Source organism: Dendrobates tinctorius, unplaced genomic scaffold (assembly GCF_039654945.1).
Source record: "Dendrobates tinctorius isolate UK_male_01 unplaced genomic scaffold, ASM3965494v1 ptg000069l, whole genome shotgun sequence".
NCBI classification, from domain to species: Eukaryota; Metazoa; Chordata; class Amphibia; order Anura; family Dendrobatidae; genus Dendrobates; species Dendrobates tinctorius.
In genome coordinates this window covers 33339663-33360233 of record NW_027361737.1, presented here as the reverse complement: position 1 = coordinate 33360233, position 20571 = coordinate 33339663, and the positions used below count along the sequence as shown (strand labels likewise).

Below are 20571 nucleotides of genomic sequence, written 5' to 3'. Positions count from 1 at the left end.
TTTTTCAGTTGGGCTTCTAAACGGACCCGGTAGAAAAAAAGAAAGTGGTAGACATTGCCAACACCAAAGATATGTGCCCTGGACTTCTGGTAGGATGCTCCAAACGACCAAGCCTCAAAACAAGCGAATCTATAAACTCTATTGGTGTCAACATGACGCCAATACAGTAGGATCCTATCAAACAGGTGGGAACCATAGTCTTGCTGGCACACTATGTACTGTCCTTCAGGTTTCAGGTACCAGTGGCAGTGGCATACCGATAATACAAGCAGACCACTTGCCCGTCATGGGAACCGTGAGTTAGGGTGACCAGAGATGAATGGCCCTTTTGCTATCCCGCTGCTCAAGTCTGAATTTCAATTGTATCTGCATTGGGTCTTCCTGTGCACATGTGACACTGTTGAGGCACACGAGCACTGCAGAATATCAGTTACCGCTAATGGGCTGCAGTTCTCACATCTCTCTGGGATATCTAATTTTCATTCCACGGATGTGTGAGTGGCTGCAGCACTCACGTGTCACACCAGGGTAACACGAGCACCGGGGAGAGCCAGCACCGACATTGATGAAATGGTGCCAATGCAGGAGGTGAGTATTTCTTATTTTACATTGGGGAATACAGGTCTAGAGGTGTTTGGTAAATAAGCAGTTTATTAACCCTTTGGGTGCTTCACCAGAATTAATATATTGTGGAAGGAAAATACTTTAGACCCTATTTCTTTTATTTTCACAAAGATAACAGGAGAAAATGGACCCCAAAATTTGTTGTGCAATTTCTCCTGAGTACATAGATACCCCATATGTGGGGGAAAATCTACTGTTTTGGCGTACAACAGGGCTCAGAAGGGAAAGAGTGCCATTTGACTTTTTGAAAAAAAAATTGCTGGAATCATTAGAAGACATCGTATCGCGTTTGGAGAGCCCCTGATGTGCCTAAACATTGGAATTCCCCCCACAAGTGATCCCATTTTGGAAACTAGACTCCTCAACTAACTTATGTAGATGTATGGTGGGCACATTGAACCCCTAGGTGCTTCACAGAAGTTGAGCAGTGAAAATAAAAAGAATCTAATTTTTTCCACAAAAAATGTTCTTTAAGCCCCAATTTTTTTTTATTTTCACAAGAGTAACTGGAGAAATTGCATAATACAATTTGTTGTGCATTTTTTCCTCCAGAGTACACCTATAGCCATATGTGGTCTAAAACTACTTTTCAGGCACAGTATAAAGCTTAGAAGGGAATAAGCGCCATATTGGAGTTCAGATTTTGCTTGAATAGATTGAGGGTCCAAGCCCCTGAGGTGTCAAAACAGCAGAAACCATCCCATAAGTGATGTTATTTTACAAACTACACTTTTCAATGAATTCATCTAGGGGTGCAGTGAGCATAATAATAATTACATTTTACTGCTAAAATGTTGCTTTAGCCCCAAATTCTTAATTTTTAAAAGGGCTAAAAGGAAAAAAATGGACTTTTCAGTTTGTTGTGCAATCGCTCTTGATTGCGCCAATACCCTATATATAATTGGGAACTACTTTTGAGGCACAGTGCAAAACTCAGAAGGGAAGGAGCACCATATTCTAGTTAAGATTTTACTGTTATGGTTTGCAGGTACCATGACCCACTGGGAGAGCCCCTGAGGTGTCATAACAGGAGAACCCCCCCATAAAAGACTCCATTTTACAAGATGCACCTCGCAATGAATTCATCTAGGGGTGCAGTGATCATATTGAAACCACAGGTGTGTCACAGTATTTTATGCCATTGGGTAGTGAAGAAAAAATAATTACATTTATACAACAAAAAAATTGTTTTAGCCCCAGAATTAACTCTTTTACCAGGGGAAAAAAGTAAAAATGTCATCAAAATATGTCACACAATTTTTGTTGAACGTGGAAATACCCCATATGTTGCTGTTCAGTACTGCTTAGTTACACAGCGAGACTCGGGAGGGACGGAACGCTATTTGCTTCCTGGAATGCAGATTTTCCTAGAATAGTATATGGACTCCATATACAGAGCCCCTAACTGCTAGAAGAGCATAATACCTGCTAGAAGAGCATAATACCTCAAGTGACCCTGTAAGATGAGTCGAGCAGAGTCAGCGGTTTCCAGTGCCCTTTAAGGCTGGAACTATCGGGACTGTCACCACTGTTGCCGGGGGAGGTTTTCCCTGGGGGGGAGGACCTTCACGTTGGACAGCATAGGGTGCGGGGAATATAAAGGGGGCTAAGCGCGGGAACGGCAGAGACTTGGCGGGAAAACAACAGGAGAAGTTTGACTCCCTCTCCGCTGCTCCGGCTGACAACTCCATGCCATCCATCCCTCAGTGTACTGACTCTAAAACTGACTTTGACACTACTGAATTACCGCCTGACCCTGTTTTCTGCAGTTGCAGATAAGCTTACCCGCTCTGTTACTAGAGACTACTCCGGAAGAGCGCCCACTGCAGCGATATGTGAGTGTGCCCACAGTTCTTGTCCGATGCCATTCCTGAGGAATCTACACAAAGGACAGTTTACACATTCCGGCACACTCAAGCCAAGCCAAGCCAAATCGAATACATCAGCACCATCGGGAAACAGTGCTTCTCCTTCTTCCGTAATAGAGCCAGAGACTTTGTTCACGATCTGCGACACCACCAGGAGATTTTCCAGCCTTTCCCCTGCAAAAACTGCAAGCGATAAGTGACCTTGTTTTTTGTATATCTTTCTCTCGTGAATTGTGTTTGTGCATAATTCCTGTCATTGCTGTTACTAGTCTTGTCTCCCTGCGTGAAGTATTTCTTGTATAATAACCTGTTCAGTAAATCCTGTTAACCCCTTCTCTGTCTCTGGGTCTCCACTGCATCCAATGAATCTCTCTCCTTTACAACCCCATTTTGGAAATTATACCCCTTTGTGAATTATTCTACACGTGTTGTCATGATTTTGACTCCTTGGTATTTTACAGAAACAAGCAGCAGTGGAATTACGTGAATCAGATGAAATCCCCGAGGGATCCATTCACTCTAATGAAGCAGCAGAATTACTCTGGACTTCGCCTGGCCTCTGTTAAGCATTGTCCTTCTTTTCAAAGGTGCACAAAATTGTGGCTGACTGCACTTTTATGCAATCCTAAAAATATGGACACTGCTGGATCACAGGTCCTATGGCGTCCACAGTGCCTCTATCTGCCTCATTATAGAGACTCTTCCGCCAGAGGTTCCATCTCAATCTTGTATTCCAGAGATTTACATGGAAACCCCGGTGTAACCGCTCAGCGTAGAATGCAGGATAAATGTGCGCCGAGCCTTACTGCGATCTTTGGGAGGCAGAATGAACAAATCAATAGCAGGTGAATAATTGTTTTTATTTATTTTTTATACCATTCCCCATGCGGTATAAGTAATTAGACGACTTTATTCATCAGGTTGGTGCTAATACAGCGATACTAGATTTATATCTTTCTTTGCTTGGTTGCTGTCACACACTAAAACAAAAACCAGTAATTCAGGAATTGTTTTTTTTGTGTTTTTTTTTTAAGCTGTTCCACATGTGGTAAAATTGATAAGGCAGCTTCATTCCTCTGGTCAGTACGATTAAAGCAATACCACATTTCTTTTTTTTATGATCTGGTGCTTTTATACAATAAAAACTATTTTATAGAAAAAATAATTATTTTTGCACCACTTTATTCTGAGAGCTATAACTTCAGATTTTTCCTTTCATAGAGATGTATGGTGGCTTGTTTTTTGCGGGACCAGATGACGTTCTCAGCTATATAGTTTTCATTTACATTTGTCTTTTTTATTGCATTTTATGTTCAGCAGTATGATGAAAAAAGCATAGTTTTTTTGCCTTTTTTTATGATGTTCACTGAAGGGGTTAACTAGTGGGACAATTTTATAAGTTGGGTCATTCCTGATGCGATGATACCAAATATGTGTATTTTTGTACTTTTATTTATTCATAAAAATATTTATTTATGGATACATTATTTTTACTTTTATTTTAATTTTAAAAAAAATTCAGTTTTTTTTTTGTTTTTTTTACTTAGTCCCACTATGGGACTTTCACTTTCAGCAGTCTGATTGCAGTTATAAAGCATAGCAATGCAGGAGCATTTCTATGCTTTATAACCTGTCAGTGCTGCACTGACACAAATTAGTTAGCTCATGCATTGCACATGGACAAACGTGCTTGCTTGTGCCTGGTGTCCCGGATGATGTCACAAGGTCAACAAATCGTAGGACAGAGGCAGGCCCCTCCCTCTGCTTGTCTTCTACATGCTGCGATCGATATTGATTGCAGCATTTAGAGGGTTAAACTGGCTGGAGCATAGCACCTGGCAGTGAGTGCTGGGTATAAGCTATCATGTCAGCTGAACACTTGGCTGCTATCGCGCGCACACAGCTACTGTGCGCGCAAAATCACCTGGACATATCCATACGTCTAAGGTTAATAAGTATAGTATATACCAACCTACCTGGACAAATGGATATGTCCAATGTCATGAAGGGGTTTAAAGGTTAGTTAGGGATAGACCTGATTAGTGTGTGATGTGGTCCCTAGCTTTTCAAAAAACGCTTTTTTGTGAAATGCAGCATTTCATAGTAAAACATACATGACTGCAATAGCGCAGCCAGGTTCTGTCCGTGGAACGTGCGGCATGAATCTAATGGCAGGTTCCCTTTCAAAGGAACCTGTCTCCTTTTACTTGCATTTTAATGAATAAAATGCAAGTTTTGCTGAAACGAAGCACCATCAGTGTCGCTTATTTTAGAGGCCAGACTAGTCTGTCATGATGTGTACTGTGTGATGCGCACAATGACAGCGTGCTCTCTGTTGCTGGCTCAGATTAGCAGTAACGAGCCAGTACTAGAGAGCAATATTAGAGTATGTTCTAAGACTACCTGGCGTGCAAGACCAGCACCTCGCTCTGCACGCCAGGTAGTCTGACACACTAAGGCCGGGGTCACACTTGCGAGTGTGATGCGAGTCTCTCGCATCAATACCCGACACTGCCGCTGGCACTCGGGACGGGAGTGTGTGGCTGCATGTATTTCTATGCAGCCGCACACTCCAATCCCGAGTGCCGGCAGCAGTGCCGGGTATTGATGCAAGAGACTCGTGCAAGTGTGACCCCGGCCTAGCTAGTACTGGCTCGTTACTGCTGATCTGAGCTGGTGAGAGAGTGTGCTGTCATTGTGCAGATCGCACAGTGATAGAGCAGAGACTAGCTTGGCCCCTGAAACAATTGCAACTGATGACGCCTTATTTCAGGTAGGGGGCAGAAGCTGCGACAGTCACTACAGCCTCTTCCCCCTGATGACGCTTCGTTTGAGTATCCCAGGATGCACTGGAAATCCAAAGTGTTATCACACAGTAACTGTGGAAAAAAATGAAGGAAAGCAGTTACATAGAGTAGTTAGGGAAGGGTAAGGACTTTTTAATTCAAGTACATTAGAAATTAGTTTAGATTATGGTATTAAATAGGGATTTAAGATGAAAATTACTTTATATGGTGGACCACGCCTTTAAGTTTCAGGTTTTCTTTTTTCCTATGTGGAAACAGCCTACAAGCTGATATTGAACGATCTGTTATTGAGGTTCGGTTCTGTTCGCACAATGTGGCCAGGTTACCGTTCTTTCGTCGCAATCATGAGAGAATCAAATTGCTTTTGCCACGACTTTGCATAAAAACTCAAGCTGAAGCACAACGTGGGAACTCACCTTTATGTGTCTCTGGCTCTCAGTAAATTATGAGCCTGATTAGCTTATTGACGCCTTAATATCCCGGCAAACACACTATTACGTGAATGTTAAACGCAAGTGCTGCATATTCCTACTGAATCAGACTATGTGAACATCTGAAGTCTAGCGGTAACATTCAGCTTGCTTGTTGGCAGGTGATATTATATGTAAGTAGATGGCAAGAATTTCCACACAGGCCTTTTAGTGACAAGTTTTTCCAGTCCCAGCCCATCACTAGATATTGACCGTATTTTCATGCGCATAATCTATTATTCAGTTCTGACAGTCCATAAACCTCACCGTGATTATGTGGTTTTGCATTGGGTTGTGATGGGACAGACTGGCAAGAAAACTGATTCTCCTGCCAAACTGTGTTATGTCAAGGCTTATTTCTGAGACAAGAAGTGTAAGTTCATGCACTGAAACAAAATGTAAAACAGCAGGATTTACACCACAGATATATGTTTTGGGGGAGGTTTGTGCCTCCATCCATGGCGACGACATCACATAACTGATCTACAGCCAGGTTCTTGTAATGTGTCTACTGGAAGACTTGGTAGATATCTCTTGTTATTATTTGTTATCTATGCTCTCAATTTATTCATATATATATTAGTTCAGTTTCACAATTCAGTTTTTTTGGTACGCATGCCAACCGTATTTTTTTTTTTTTGCAGAAAGATGGGTTAGGTGTGTCTGTGCTTTTTTGTACTTTACTGTTTAATGGGTAGAAGTAGCTTGAAAAAATGATTTTTTCGTACAAAAAATGAATGCAAGAATTATTGTGAAAATGAAAACATGGACCAGAAATTGCACATAAAAAAAAAGATGTTTCCCGTGTTTGAGGAAAAAAACCTGATGTGTGAAGCCAGTCTTAGGCCAGTTTCACACGTCAGTGTCTCCGGTACGTGTAGTGACAGTTTTCTCACGTACCGGAGACACTGACACACGTAGACACATTCTAATGAATGTGTCTATGCAGATGTCAGCGTGTTTTCACGGACTGTGTGTCCGTGTGCAAAATACGCTGACATGTCCGTTTTTGTGCAACAGCACGGATCACACTGACCCATACAAGTCAATGGGTCTATGTAAACACGTACCACACACGGATGCTGCCGTGTGCGATCCGTGTGCGTTTTTAAAAGTCAAAGGGTTAACATTGAAACTAATTTTTTCAATACACGGACACAGACAGCATACGGATGGTACACACGGACATACGGATAGCACACGGATGTCACACGGATGGCCTACGTATCCACACAGACACGGATAGCTCCGGTACCATTTTTCCAGTACCGGAATTATCTGAACATGTGAAACTGCCCTTAGGGTGTGTGCACACGCTGCAGATTCTGCTGCAGATCCGCAGCGGTTTCGGGCCTGCGGATCCGCAGCAGTTTCTGCTGCTGTGTACAGTACCATTATAATCAATGGAAAACAAAAACCGCAGTGCACACGGTGCGGATTTTTCCGTGCGGATTTGCTGCAGTTTAAAAACCGCAGCATGTCACTTCTTTGTGTGGAATCCGCAGCGGTTTTACACCTGCTCCATTGACCAGGTGTCAAACCGCAGGCTAATCCGCACATAAACCGCAGGTCTTTCGACCTGCGGATTTACCTGCGGATTTTGCAAAATCCGCGCTGAAAATTCAGCAGTAGAATCCGCAGCGTGTGCACACACCCTTAGGCTATGTGCACACATTGCGGATTCTGCTGCGGATCCTGCTGCGGATCCGCAGCGTTTCAGGCCCTGCGGGTCCACAGCAGATTTAGCTGCGTTGTACAGTACCATTGTTTTCAATGGTAAACTGAAAAACGTTGTGCACATACTGCGGATTTTTCCGCAGGTTCAAATCCGCAGCATGTCAATTGTTTGTGCGGAATCCGCAGCGGTTTCACACCTTCTCCATTGTAGAGTTGTGAAACCGCAGGGCTAAACCGCAGACTAATCCACAGGTAAACCGCAGGTCTTTTGACCTGTGGATTTACCTGCGGATTTTTCCAAATCCGCGCAGAAAAATCCGCAGCACCTAAAACTACGTGTGCTCATAGCCTTAATCTTTCTTGGTATATTAAAAAAAAACATAGCCATCTTCTTCTGAAATATCTGCAGCACAGTATAGATGTGTTCCCTAACTCCGGTCCTCAAGAGCCACCAATAGGTGATTTTTTCAGAAAAATGGCCCAGGTGATTATTGCATCACCTGCACATGTAATAATTGCCTCACCTATGCAGTTCTATGGAAATCCTGAAAATATCACCTGTTGGAAGCTTTTGAGGACTGGGTTGTGGAACACTGGTCTAGAGAAATGTTAGCCGCATTATTTGCTCAATACAGTCAAGTGGGTCACCCTCCCAGGGCCGTGGGGTACTCGGTACCGGGCCGGTGTCAGGGGGATGTGTCACAGCAGTGGTGACCCAGTCCGTGGCCCTGGGCGCCCAAAAATCAATGGGAGTTTGTAATGTAGTTTAAGTGGAATAGTTCGTGACGCCACCTGTGGTGTTCGGCAAGTGAGATGTTAGGCCGACGCTGCATGCGGATCCTCTGCGGCTGGTGGTGTGTTGCAGCATAGATGGTGTAGCTCCCCACAGGTGAAGCTGTAGCCTCAGGGCCGTGTAGTTGCAATGGATGAGGAGAGGCGCAGGCAGTGTAAAGGATGGTACCCAGATGTAGCAGTGTTGAGCAGGTTGGCTGCAAGAATGCATGAAGGACACCGGGGCTTGTAGTTCCAAAGCTTTACTCACAGTCTGTGGTACACAAGGGTTCCTGCCTCCGGGCCGTGTCCTCTGGGTCAGAGACTCAGTCAACCTCCCAGCAAGATGGAACGCTCCCCTCCAACACTCCGCCAACATGTACCTTTCTGAACGACTCCTCTACAGCTCCTTAAAGTGTGAAGATCTCCTAGTACTGAGTTACACTGGAGTTCCTCCTGACTGATGTTTCCAAGAACTCTACTTGTTCGGCAGACAGCTGTAGCCTGCTTCGGGGACTCCCTACTCCTGAGTCCCGGATCTCTACCCAGTTGCTGTTGTGCCCCAAGTCTTAGATGGGAGTAGTGCATTTACAGCCAACTACTCCACCGGTGTCTGCTGCAGAACCATAAGTGTCCATACAACCTCGGGGACCGGGGCCCGGCCTTGCGCTGAGAACCTATAGGCAGGGTTCCTCTTCTAACACACATCCTCTCTGTTCTCCTCCTTACTACTTCGTTGCATACTTGTCTTTCTCTCTCTTATGGAAGCTTAGGTTTCAGTTCTACGTCTTTCTCCTTCTTTTCCTTTCCCGTGCCAGCTGGCTCAGATCACTGAGGCAGCTGCAGCACTCCTTCCTCCATCCCTTCTTCCAGCGATCCTCACTCCTGTCTGAGTGACTTCCTACCCGACTTACCTTCTGTCAGACTGACCTGACCTCCTACACTTTCCCACTCTTTTATATATCTTAACTCCACCCACCTCCCAGCACATCCAGTGTTCCAAGCAGGGGACCACCAAAGGTGCTCTGCTACTCTCTAAGCACTGAGCCACAATGTGGTTGTGCAGAACTACCCTGTTGTGTGTGGGGTGCGAGTGTCGGAGTGTGAAAGGAGTTCCCACCTTACCTGGACGGTGGGGCACTACACTTTAGGAGAAGGTGCAGTACCTCTGTGGCGACCGAGCCTCAGGGGTGCCACTCAAGCACACACATTATTTCTCTGTTAATGAATAACTTTACGGTACCTGTCACTATTTTTGCATTTCTGGTACGGGATTGCTCAAATATAATTTACTTCTACAAATAATCTGTAGATACATTTGTGTAGCAGTGTACGATGGCTCAGTGGTTAGCAGCACTGTTGCTTTGAAGCGCTAGGGTGCTGGGTTCACATCCCACCAGACAATCTTTGCAGCAGCGCTTTCCTTTTTTTGACTCATTGAGCAATTAGCTAATGAACACATAATTTAGGGTTTACGTTAGTCTTTTGTGGCCATTAATCAACCCACTAATCAGCTACAATTTTGCCAATCTGCAATAATTTAGTAGCTTCTTTAGACGTTAATACGATCATTTTGTGCTCATCATTGTTTTCAGCAGCACTTGGATGATGTGCTGTTGACAACAATGATTTTTACACACGCTTAAAAATAATTTCCTCTTACAATAAGCGTTTTGCATATTCATCAGGTATTCTTCAGCCTGTGTACACTAGAAGATTAATGGGAATTATTTGGGTGGCATGACTGGCTGTAATATTGGACCATTGTATCAAGGAAGTGATTTAGCGTGTAAATATATTATGAGGCAGTGAATGGTGTTATCTGTAGGGGTCACTGTATGTTTCCTCCAGGATGCGCAGGGAGGCATATTGAGGTCATGAGAGGACATTGCAGTCACAGGCATCGCTGTGGTTGCAATACAGACTAAAGTGAGTATACGTCTTAGACATGTTGGCTGTCTAAGGCAGATTTAGGGAAAACCTGCTCTGGGTTGTTGTGTTTGAAACAGACTGCAGTATGGTAGTGGGGCAGTCTGTTTCATTCCCGGCCCAGGTTTTCCAGGGGACTGAAGGCCACAAATGCTAGTTGAAAACCCTGCAGTATAGTGTATGGGTGTGTCAGTATCAGAGTGGAGTTTGCATGGTGTAGAGCAGACACCTCTGCAAAAGCACAGCCTGTGTGAGAGTAACACAGAGCCCAGCAGAGCGAACTCCTGGCACCCACAGTGCGCACAGCGGTGTAGTCACTCACGGCAACAGGTCTCGGAGGTGGGCTGTCTTGTGCTCAGCGGGGAACCAAAGGTAGACTGTCCTGTGCCCAAATGAGGGCTAGCATGTGGAGTGACTGTAATCCAGAGGATATGGTTCCCACCTGCGATCTGGAGGATATTGTGTGCTGTGTTTTGCTGTGAGTTAAGAATTAAGGGCAGAGACACACTGCCATATTTCTCGTGCGAGAATCGCATCGTAAAACTCGCACTGGCTGTTGGCTCTCCTGACCTGTAATCCATCACGCTGTCATGCTCAGGTCAGGAGAGGTGCCAGCCAGTCCGTGCAGTGCGATGTGATTATTACACAAGAAATACGGCCGTGTGACTCCAGCCTAAAGAGACTTTTGCTTTGAACTTTGCTGGGTCACTGCCTCATCACTGCATAAGTGTGCAACTGCTGCACCACTATATATATATATATATACACTCACTGGCCACTTTATTAGGTACACCATGCTAGTAATGGGTTGGACCCCCTTTTGCCTTCAGAACTGCCTCAATTCTTCGTGGCAGAGATTCAACAAGGTGCTGGAAGCATTCCTCAGAGATTTTGGACCATATTGACATGATGGCATCACACAGTTGGCGCAGATTTGTCGGCTGCACATCCCTGATGCGAATCTCCCGTTCCACCACATCCCAAAGATGCTCTATTGGATTGAGATCTGGTGACTGAGGAGGCCATTTGAGTACAGTGAACTCATTGTCATGTTCAAGAAACCAATCTGAGATGATTCGAGCTTTATGACATGGCGCATTATCCTGCTGAAAGTAGCCATCAGATGTTGGGTACATTGTGGTCATAAAGGGATGGACATGGTCAGCAACAATACTCAGGTAGGCTGTGGCGTTGCAACGATGCTCAATTGGTACCAAGGGGCCCAAAGAGTGCCAAGAAAAAATTCCCCACACCATGACACCACCACCACCAGCCTGAACCGTTGATACAAGGCAGGATGGATCCATGCTTTCATGTTGTTTACGCCAAATTCTGACCCTACCATCCGAATGTCGCAGCAGAAATCGAGACTCATCAGACCAGGCAACGTTTTTCCAATCTTCTACTGTCCAATTTCGATGAGCTTGTGCAAATTGTAGCCTCAGTTTCCTGTTCTTAGCTGAGAGGAGTGGTACCCGGTGTGGTCTTCTGCTGCTGTAGCCCATCTGCCTCAAAGTTCGACGCACTGTGCGTTCAGAGATGCTCTTCTGCCTACCTTGGTTGTAACGGGTGGCAATTTGAGTCACTGTTGCCTTTCTATCAGCTCGAACCAGTCTGCCCATTCTCCTCTGACCTCTGGCATCAACAAGGCATTTCCGGCCACAGAACTGCCGCTCACTGGATTTTTTTTCTTTTTCGGACCATTCTCTGTAAACCCTAGAGATGGTTGTGCGTGAAAATCCCAGTAGATCAGCAGTTTCTGTAATACTCAGACCAGCCCTTCTGGCACCAACAATCATGCCACGTTCAAAGGCACTCAAATCACCTTTCTTCCCCATACTGATGCTCGGTTTGAACTGCAGGAGATTGTCTTGACCATGTCTACATGCCTAAATGCACTGAGTTGCCGCCATTTGATTGGCTGATTAGAAATTAAGTCTTAACACACAGTTGGACAGGTGTACCTAATAAAGTGGCCAGTGAGTGTATATATATATATATATATATATAATATATTTCTTTACAATACTCACACTTTAGGGAGGCAGAGAGTTGCATTTCAATCTCTGGAATATGGAGGCTTTTCTTTTATCTCTAAAAAACGAAAATTAATTACAATAAAAATGCAAAAAATATACCTTGTGGCTTGTCTATTTCACATGCCAGGATGCCCACTTTCTGTGACATACCAGCTTTGGTTTCAGTATTCTTCAGTAGCAAGATTATGACAGAGGGTTATTAAACTGCCCTCCTTGTCTGCTGTACGTTTAAAGACAACAAGAGGTGTTAGTATGGTGTTGTACTGAAGTAAATCTCACATCAATCAATTTGCATCCACACTGACTCTGCAGGTCCTGCACCTCTCTCTCACTTGTATCTTTGTATTATTATTCATAGACTGAGACTACAACTCCCATTTTTAGCACTGCAGTAGGACACCACAGTCAGATTTAAACCTTTATATCCCTATCTGTAATGATGAGTTATGCACTCTGACTTCCTGCCCCTTGACTGTAAAATCCTAAAATGACCCCTGCATTCTGTACCTTCATCTTTTACAGTGCTTCTGAAACTCCTTCATGATTGGCTGTGCTAAACCATGTGATGTGAAAACTGCAGGGCATTATGTGGCTGCCCCCATGGGTATCCACACTCCGGCAGTTGCATGTAGCCGAAACTATGTGCAGTGAGCAATGGACACCAAGTTTAAAGGTAGTACCTAATTTTTACCCACAAAATTTTACTGTCATTGGCCACTGCATAAAGATGCATGTGACTACCCCAACATGAGAGCCCAGATATGTTATTCAGATCTAAACATTTGGGGTTCTGTAACACTTGCTACCTATGTCTAAATGTCACGCCACTCTAGGAAGTAGAATAGACAGCTACAGTGGGGAAAAAAAGTATTTAGTCAGTCAGCAATAGTGCAAGTTCCACCACTTAAAAAGATGAGAGGCGTCTGTAATTTACATCATAGGTAGACCTCAACTATGGGAGACAAACTGAGAAAAAAAAATCCAGAAAATCAAATTGTCTGTTTTTTTTTCATTTTATTTGCATATTATGGTGGAAAATAAGTATTTTGTCAGAAACAAAATTTCATCTCAATACTTTGTGATATATCCTTTGTTGGCAATGACAGAGGTCAAACGTTTTCTGTAAGTCTTCACAAGGTTGCCACACACTGTTGTTGGTATGTTGGCCCATTCCTCCATGCAGATCTCCTCTAGAGCAGTGATGTTTTTGGCTTTTCGCTTGGCAACACGGACTTTCAACTCCCTCCAAAGGTTTTCTATAGGGTTGAGATCTGGAGACTGGCTAGGCCACTCCAGGACCTTGAAATGCTTCTTACGAAGCCACTCCTTCGTTGCCCTGGCGGTGTGCTTTGGATCATTGTCATGTTGAAAGACCCAGCCACGTTTCATCTTCAATGCCCTTGCTGATGGAAGGAGGTTTGCACTCAAAATTCACGATACATGGCCCCATTCATTCTTTCATGTACCCGGATCAGTCGTCCTGGCCCCTTTGCAGAGAAACAGCCCCAAAGCATGATGTTTCCACCACCATGCTTTACAGTAGGTATGGTGTTTGATGGATGCAACTCAGTATTCTTTTTCCTCCAAACACGACAAGTTGTGTTTCTACCAAACAGTTCCAGTTTGGTTTCATCAGACCATAGGACATTCTCCCAAAACTCCTCTGGATCATCCAAATGCTCTCTAGCAAACTTCAGACGGGCCCGGACATGTACAGGCTTAAGCAGTGGGACACGTCTGGCACTGCAGGATCTGAGTCCATGGTGGCGTAGTGTGTTACTTATGGTAGGCCTTGTTACATTGGTCCCAGCTCTCTGCAGTTCATTCACTAGGTCCCCCCGCATGGTTCTGAGATTTTTGCTCACCATTCTTGTGATCATTCTGACCCCACGGGGTGGGATTTTGCGTGGAGCACCAGATCGAGGGAGATTATCAGTGGTCTTGTATGTCTTCCATTTTCTAATTATTGCTCCCACAGTTGATTTCTTCACTCCAAGCTGGTTGGCTATTGCAGATTCAGTCTTCCCAGCCTGGTGCAGGGCTACAATTTTGTTTCTGGTGTCCTTTGACAGCTCTTTGGTCTTCACCATAGTGGAGTTTGGAGTCAGACTGTTTGAGGGTGTGCACAGGTGTCTTTTTATACTGATAACAAGTTTAAACAGGTGCCATTACTACAGGTAATGAGTGGAGGAAAGAGGAGACTCTTAAAGAAGAAGTTACAGGTCTGTGAGAGCCAGAAATCTTGATTGCTTGTTTCTGACCAAATACTTATTTTCCACCATAATATGCAAATAAAATGAAAAAAAAAACAGACAATGTGATTTTCTGGATTTTTTTTTCTCAGTTTGTCTCCCATAGTTGAGGTCTACCTATGATGTAAATTACAGACGCCTCTCATCTTTTTAAGTGGTGGAACTTGCACTATTGCTGACTGACTAAATACTTTTTTTCCCCACTGTATATTAGAGCGGACCCAACTATGACAAGTCCTTTCAAATGGCCGAGTGTAATGGTACATTTTTTTCTACAGTGGCCACTGGTGGGAAAAGGTGTCAAAGTTTCTCCTTATTATAACATAAGGGGAAGTGCATAAGAGAAACTGTACCCAATTTTAAGGAGAGGTCCTTGTGAGACAATTTCCTAAATTTCCGATCATGGAAGATCAGTAGAATATGCCATAACGTTACCATCATTGGGGATAGACCAGTAAGACCCCTGCAGGACAGTGGTTCTCTCGTCTGATTTTCTGCACAGCCGTGCCCTCAATCACCTGATACACAGGGTACAGCAAAGCAGCTTCCATACTTATCAACAACTTTTAATTTCATTTAAAAAATGTGGACATTTAAGCAATTCCTGTGGGATCATCCATGCATGTCACCAAAACGCATGGTGGTTTGGTGTATGGGATTTTGCTGGCAAGTAAATTTTAACATTAATTTCCTGAACAGGAGAGGTGGGAAATGACTATGAAGGAGCAAAAATTCCAACCTGGTGCTGCAGCTTCTTCATTTGTTTCAGCTGATAGATACCCTACAATGAGTAAGTAATACAAAACGCAGGGCTGGGGGTACGTGTGGAGGAATAGGTGGCTGGAATGTGATGACATCTGGTCACATCTCACTACCTACCAGTACTAGTATGATGGTGCACGTGGTATTAAATACCATATAGCTTCTGTCATTGCAGCCTATAATGTTCCTTTCATGTTCTATTTTGTGCAGAGGTGCTGTCCTGACCAACACTTTCATTCTTCCCAATCTCGGATTCATTAAATTGGCTCAAGATGACACCGGTAATTAAGTCAAGATGGGACAGACCAAACGATTCATATCATTATCCGCTTCCCTCCTCCCCAACCTTTCTCTGCCCTCCTTCCCTTCTCCTTCATTCAGCCTCTCACAGTTCTGTCTTCGATTTAAGATGGTTTACATTGGCCGGCGCACAAACATTTTAATATAAGTACCAGTGAAACCTCAACTTGGTGACATCATATGAGCACGGCGGTAACACCCCCTTGCCTTCCTATGTGGACACCACCCCCCCCTCCTTCTTAAAACCCAAAAAAGACAGATAATCTCATTGCTGGCTGGAAATGCGATGGCCTCTTTTGAATCTTTCAACTCTGTTTTGCAGGGAGGAAAATTTGGCTGAGACGCGAAAATATATTCCTAGTTAATCTATTGAAAACAAATCTGGATTGTTTTGTATTAAGTAGCAAATACCCTGGATCTTTAAATGTGCCCTGAGGTCAAGAGCGGAACGATCAGTGTTTTCCATCCTATGCTCATTAGACTTGTTATTAATTGCAACAAAAAGCATTAGCGGGTCTCATGAGGCTGAGCGATATGAGGGATTATCAATCTGATCACAAATACTTAATGTCTGCTAGACAGAATCGGCTCTGAAGTGTGGGGAGTAATGCCGCGCCAGTGCGCTTACTGCCAAAACGACTTTTCTTATTGTAGAACAGCAGAAACCATTGCTAGACTGAATAGCACATGTCTGGCAGTGTGCTCAGCACTGTTTGCTGTGTTCCTAAATATCAGTCTGAAGTGGAAACTATATCTATTGACATGCTAACTTAGTATTTGAGACGCTGCAATATCATTAATCCTCCATTTTGCAGGCCAAGATGGGAAATTCTCCTCGCATGTCGTCATCATATTGGTAATTCAGCTTGGAATTAAAAAGCGCAGCTATGTTAGACAGATTGGTTGCTATGTTTATTCTCTGACAACTTGTCCGTAGCATGCTGCCTGTCCTAAATTACTCACTTGCTTTTGCATCATGTCAGAAATCAAGCAATTCTGAGAGCAGGGAGCTGTGCCATCGCCTATTGTGAATGATGCATCCTGTGTTATCAGCTGTGTATAGAAAGGTTGTCTGGTGTTATACTGCCTCTGATGGTAATGAGACTTCAGAAAAGTCTCCTGTAAAGAATGGGAAGTATGGTCCCAATTCATCAAATCAATTCTGGAGTATATTGCTTTAAAAAGTTGCAAAATTTTGCAACTTTTCACTTTTTCATGTCTGGCCATCGTCAGGACCATGAGAGGACACCGCCATTGTCAGGATATATTATACCAGCTTCCTCAGGACTGTGTCAGACCTCCACTGCGACGCATCCTAAGCGGCTCCAGTCACGGTCAGGAGTTTAACCGTAACTGACACCTGAGAGATAAGTAGTATTTAATTGTACTGTCTGCCTTACTTATTCTTGTGCCTTAAGTTATCCCCAATAGTCATTCGCTGTATTAGAGAATAATATCCCTCCATTTTCTCCCTGCATGAAGTTTTCTGTTGTAAAATAAACCCCTATCACCCTTGGTCTGTGTACGGTCCGTTACTGCATCCTACATGCCTGCAGTCTCCTCACACTGTCATGGGTGTTCGATAAAGTCTTAGTTACTTACCGGTAGTGGGATTTTGGAACCCATGGCAGCACCTTTATATTCCCTCCCGTCACTTATGGGTGAGCACTCCATTTACTATCTTTGTGATTAAACACTTGTAGGTGTCATGTATTGGTTAAATTGTTTTTGTGTTTTGTGTAATAACCAATGGAGGTCCTCTCATGTTCTGTAATCCAACTGATGCGGGAGAGAGGTGCTGCCCATCTTAGCCTGTAGGTTTCCTGTCCTTGGTGGGCGGATCCCTTCTATCGTGGTGCTGTCATGTGTTGCGGTTAGTAACGAAGACTTTCCCTAATGTGGTGGGAAATTGCAGTAACTATAGCAACAATAAATAATGCAGAACAGGGTAATTACACCATGAAATATACAATACCAGATATATAATGAATCCTCAACTTCAATGTAACTATTATAACAGTCTCTTGTTATATATACTTATAGCTTTCTAGCAGGGGTGGTTATGCCGATAACATGACAGTCACTGTATTATTTCTTCCTCTAGTACAGGCCTTAGCAAGGGTCTCCGGTTCTTCCTGCTAGGCCTCCACTCCTCCTGACAAAGTCTAACAAGACTCGCTGGGCCTCCTTCGCTTCAACCAGCCCCCACCCTGTCTGTTGTACTAGCCAAGGCCAACCCCTATACCGTACGTTGGTGCTGGAAGCATTCCCTCCTCCCTCTTCCTCACTGATCTTCAGTGCTTGACTACTGGCGAATGTCCCTTGCACTTGATGGGATGAGGGGGGGGGCTCCGGATCTTCACTAGTGTGGGTCTAGTCTTCGAGACCAGACCGACATAGTCTGGTCTCTGGAACTTGCCTGACACAGGTCTTGGCTTTGAGCCTTGACCAACGTCGTCTGGATTCCAAGGCTCGTCTGGTGCCACTTGGGTTTTGCTTCCAGATGCGCTGCAAGCCACTTGCTCACACTTCCTTTCATGGCCTGGCACCCCTTCCTCGTTGTCTCCTGTGACAAACATCCTGTTTTGGTGCGCTGGCCTTTTATACCAGGGAACCGTGTCATCACGGTCACCTGACCCGGTGTTCTAAACTCATCCCTCTTGAGACTCTCCCTTTTCCAGTTGGTTCCATAGCGTCCAGTTTGGACAGTAAATGGCAGTCTTCATGCACAAATGTCGCACACTGCTGGGGATGTCTATCCTTTGTCACACCCTCTTACACAGCTCATGATCCTGCAGAGACTGGGCAAAAAAAAAAATTGATCAGAGACTTGAAGTGAAGTTTACCCATTTATTTTCCTCTGACATGTCACTGAGACATATCCAAAGATGTCATTGATGAAGATCTCTAACCTCATGGATTAATATGCATTAACAGTATAACATCATGGAAACAATGGTGCTATATAAATAATAATTATAAAAGGATTATTCCCATCTCCAAGATCCTGTCCCAATATGTAGTAGGTGTAATAATAATATTAGCAAATACCTCCAATTAGAAATGTAGTATAGTTCTTGTGGTACTATTAGCTAGTTAGTCCCAAGATTACGACCACTAACAACTAACTGTCACTATATGAGTGGTTGTAACCATGGATACCTAAGCTACTGCAATGCCCTGCACATAAGCTAAGCCACATAGCGAATCAGAAGAACTATACTACATTTCTAATTGGAGGCATTTGCTAATATTAATATTATTACACCTATTACATATTGGGTTAGGATCTTAGAGATGGGAATACCCCTTTTAATAAACAGACCCCATTTAATCTGGCTCATATTCGCCTCCATCCATTTCCTTTTTTTAGCACCAAATTGGAAATTAACTCAACAAACTGTTTGACAGTAAAGAACAGATCTGTGATGATGAAAGACACGTAGTCAGTCCTCTGAAAATGCCACTCAGATGGTACTTTTCATTCTTGTACACTCGTCATGAGTTCTGAGCCTTTCTGGCGGCACCACCGACTACAAGAATGTGTAATCAATATATTCATCTGCTTTTATGTCTGCATTACTATGTGAACTGAGACAGGTTGTGTCCATGGCTCAGATACTGAGGTTATTGCCTGTGAGCTGCTGATCCGACAAGGTTCGCACACAAGTACACTGATTGACCTGTGGAGGTCAGCACCGGCCCCGCGGGGAGGTCTGTGACCTGGACTACACAAGCAGGATTTGTAGTTATCAAAACTAGAACGTTAGAACAAAGTTCGATCACTTACACATAGTGGTCGTGTATAACAAACTCATTAATATTGTACACTAGTGAAATCTACAGTGCAAACGCAAAAGGAAAATATATATCATCTATTTATCTATCTACCATCATCATCTTTCTAATATCTATTGCAGAAAAAGAGGACTCACACTCCATTCACAGCAAAAAATAGGTGAAAAAAAGATCTATCTATCTATCTATCTATCTATCTATCTATCTATCTATCTATCTATCTATCTATCTATCTATCTCCCAGACACTCTATTCTGGGATGACCTCTAATTGTGTGTGCATAAACAGTGATATGTGGATTTTCATTTATATCACTGCTATTTGTTGAGAAGCTACTTCATGACAAATTTTTATTGGTGCGTCAAGAGTGACGTATCCCTTCTTCTACCCCTCCAATTGAACTAACTAAACTGCACACCGAAATGGATCAAATTGACCACAGCAGACTTTTACTAGACAAACAACATAAATAACCAAAATGAACCATATAGATAAAAATGGAGGGTGGTCGTTTTAGCCCCATTCTTAAGACAGGTAGAATATGCCCACCTCAGACAAGGTGGCATTGCTGTTTTGCACCAGCTCAGAGGCACCCGTTAACCAATTTGGCAATTAAACATAATCCAATAGACACGGCCTCTTCAATCCCTTAACTCGTGATTTTTCACTACCTGTCACCACTTAATTAAGTCCTCTTGGGAGGTCCAGTACCTCATGGGCTCCTCTCCCCCCCCCCCACAATCCAACATTAGCCACATCTACCAACTTCAAGGACCCCTGCCGCCCGCTGCTTTGAAATAGAGATCAAAATTCCCCCAAGTATTTATAAAGTAGCTAACCTTCGGGTTCCCCTGGATCCTAAATTCTACATATTAAATATACCACTTGTTCAGCTGGGGAAGAGAGTGAAGCGGTTACTGTTGCATATGACCACAGCCGCCAGGTGTCTAATTGCCTGTAACTGGAGGTTAGCCCACCCACCCTCACTTGCCGATCTCCATTCTCGGATCCAAGATGTGAGAAGGATGGAGTATCTATCTGCCTTGTCAAATGACACGGTAGATCTTTTTGAAAGTGTTTGGTCACTCTGGGACACTTATTGGGCCAATAAAGAATAACAGTGAAACTTGGCCTTGATGGAAGCCTGAAATATTCACCTTCCCGCTCCTTCCCCCCCCCTCCTTATATTTCCCTGTCTAGTATTGTATTGTTCGTCTTGTCATATTCCCTGTTTTCATTGTATTAGTGGATATTAAGATATGTATACTGATTTC

At 43.7% G+C, this 20571-nt stretch overlaps 1 long non-coding RNA gene across 2 annotated transcripts in view; it reads left to right on the top strand.

Moving 5' to 3' along the window:
- The first annotated feature begins 10346 nt into the window (after positions 1-10346).
- Positions 10347-20571, top strand: part of LOC141095378 (uncharacterized) — a 110197-nt gene continuing 99972 nt past the window's right edge. The window contains exons 1-3 of one of the 2 annotated variants that reach the window (XR_012233368.1): positions 10347-10518; positions 12708-12858; positions 15137-15227. This is a non-coding gene — a long non-coding RNA (uncharacterized lncRNA). The remainder of the gene's footprint in view (positions 10519-12707; positions 12859-15136; positions 15228-20571) is intronic. The other variant, XR_012233369.1, reaches the window with a different exon arrangement.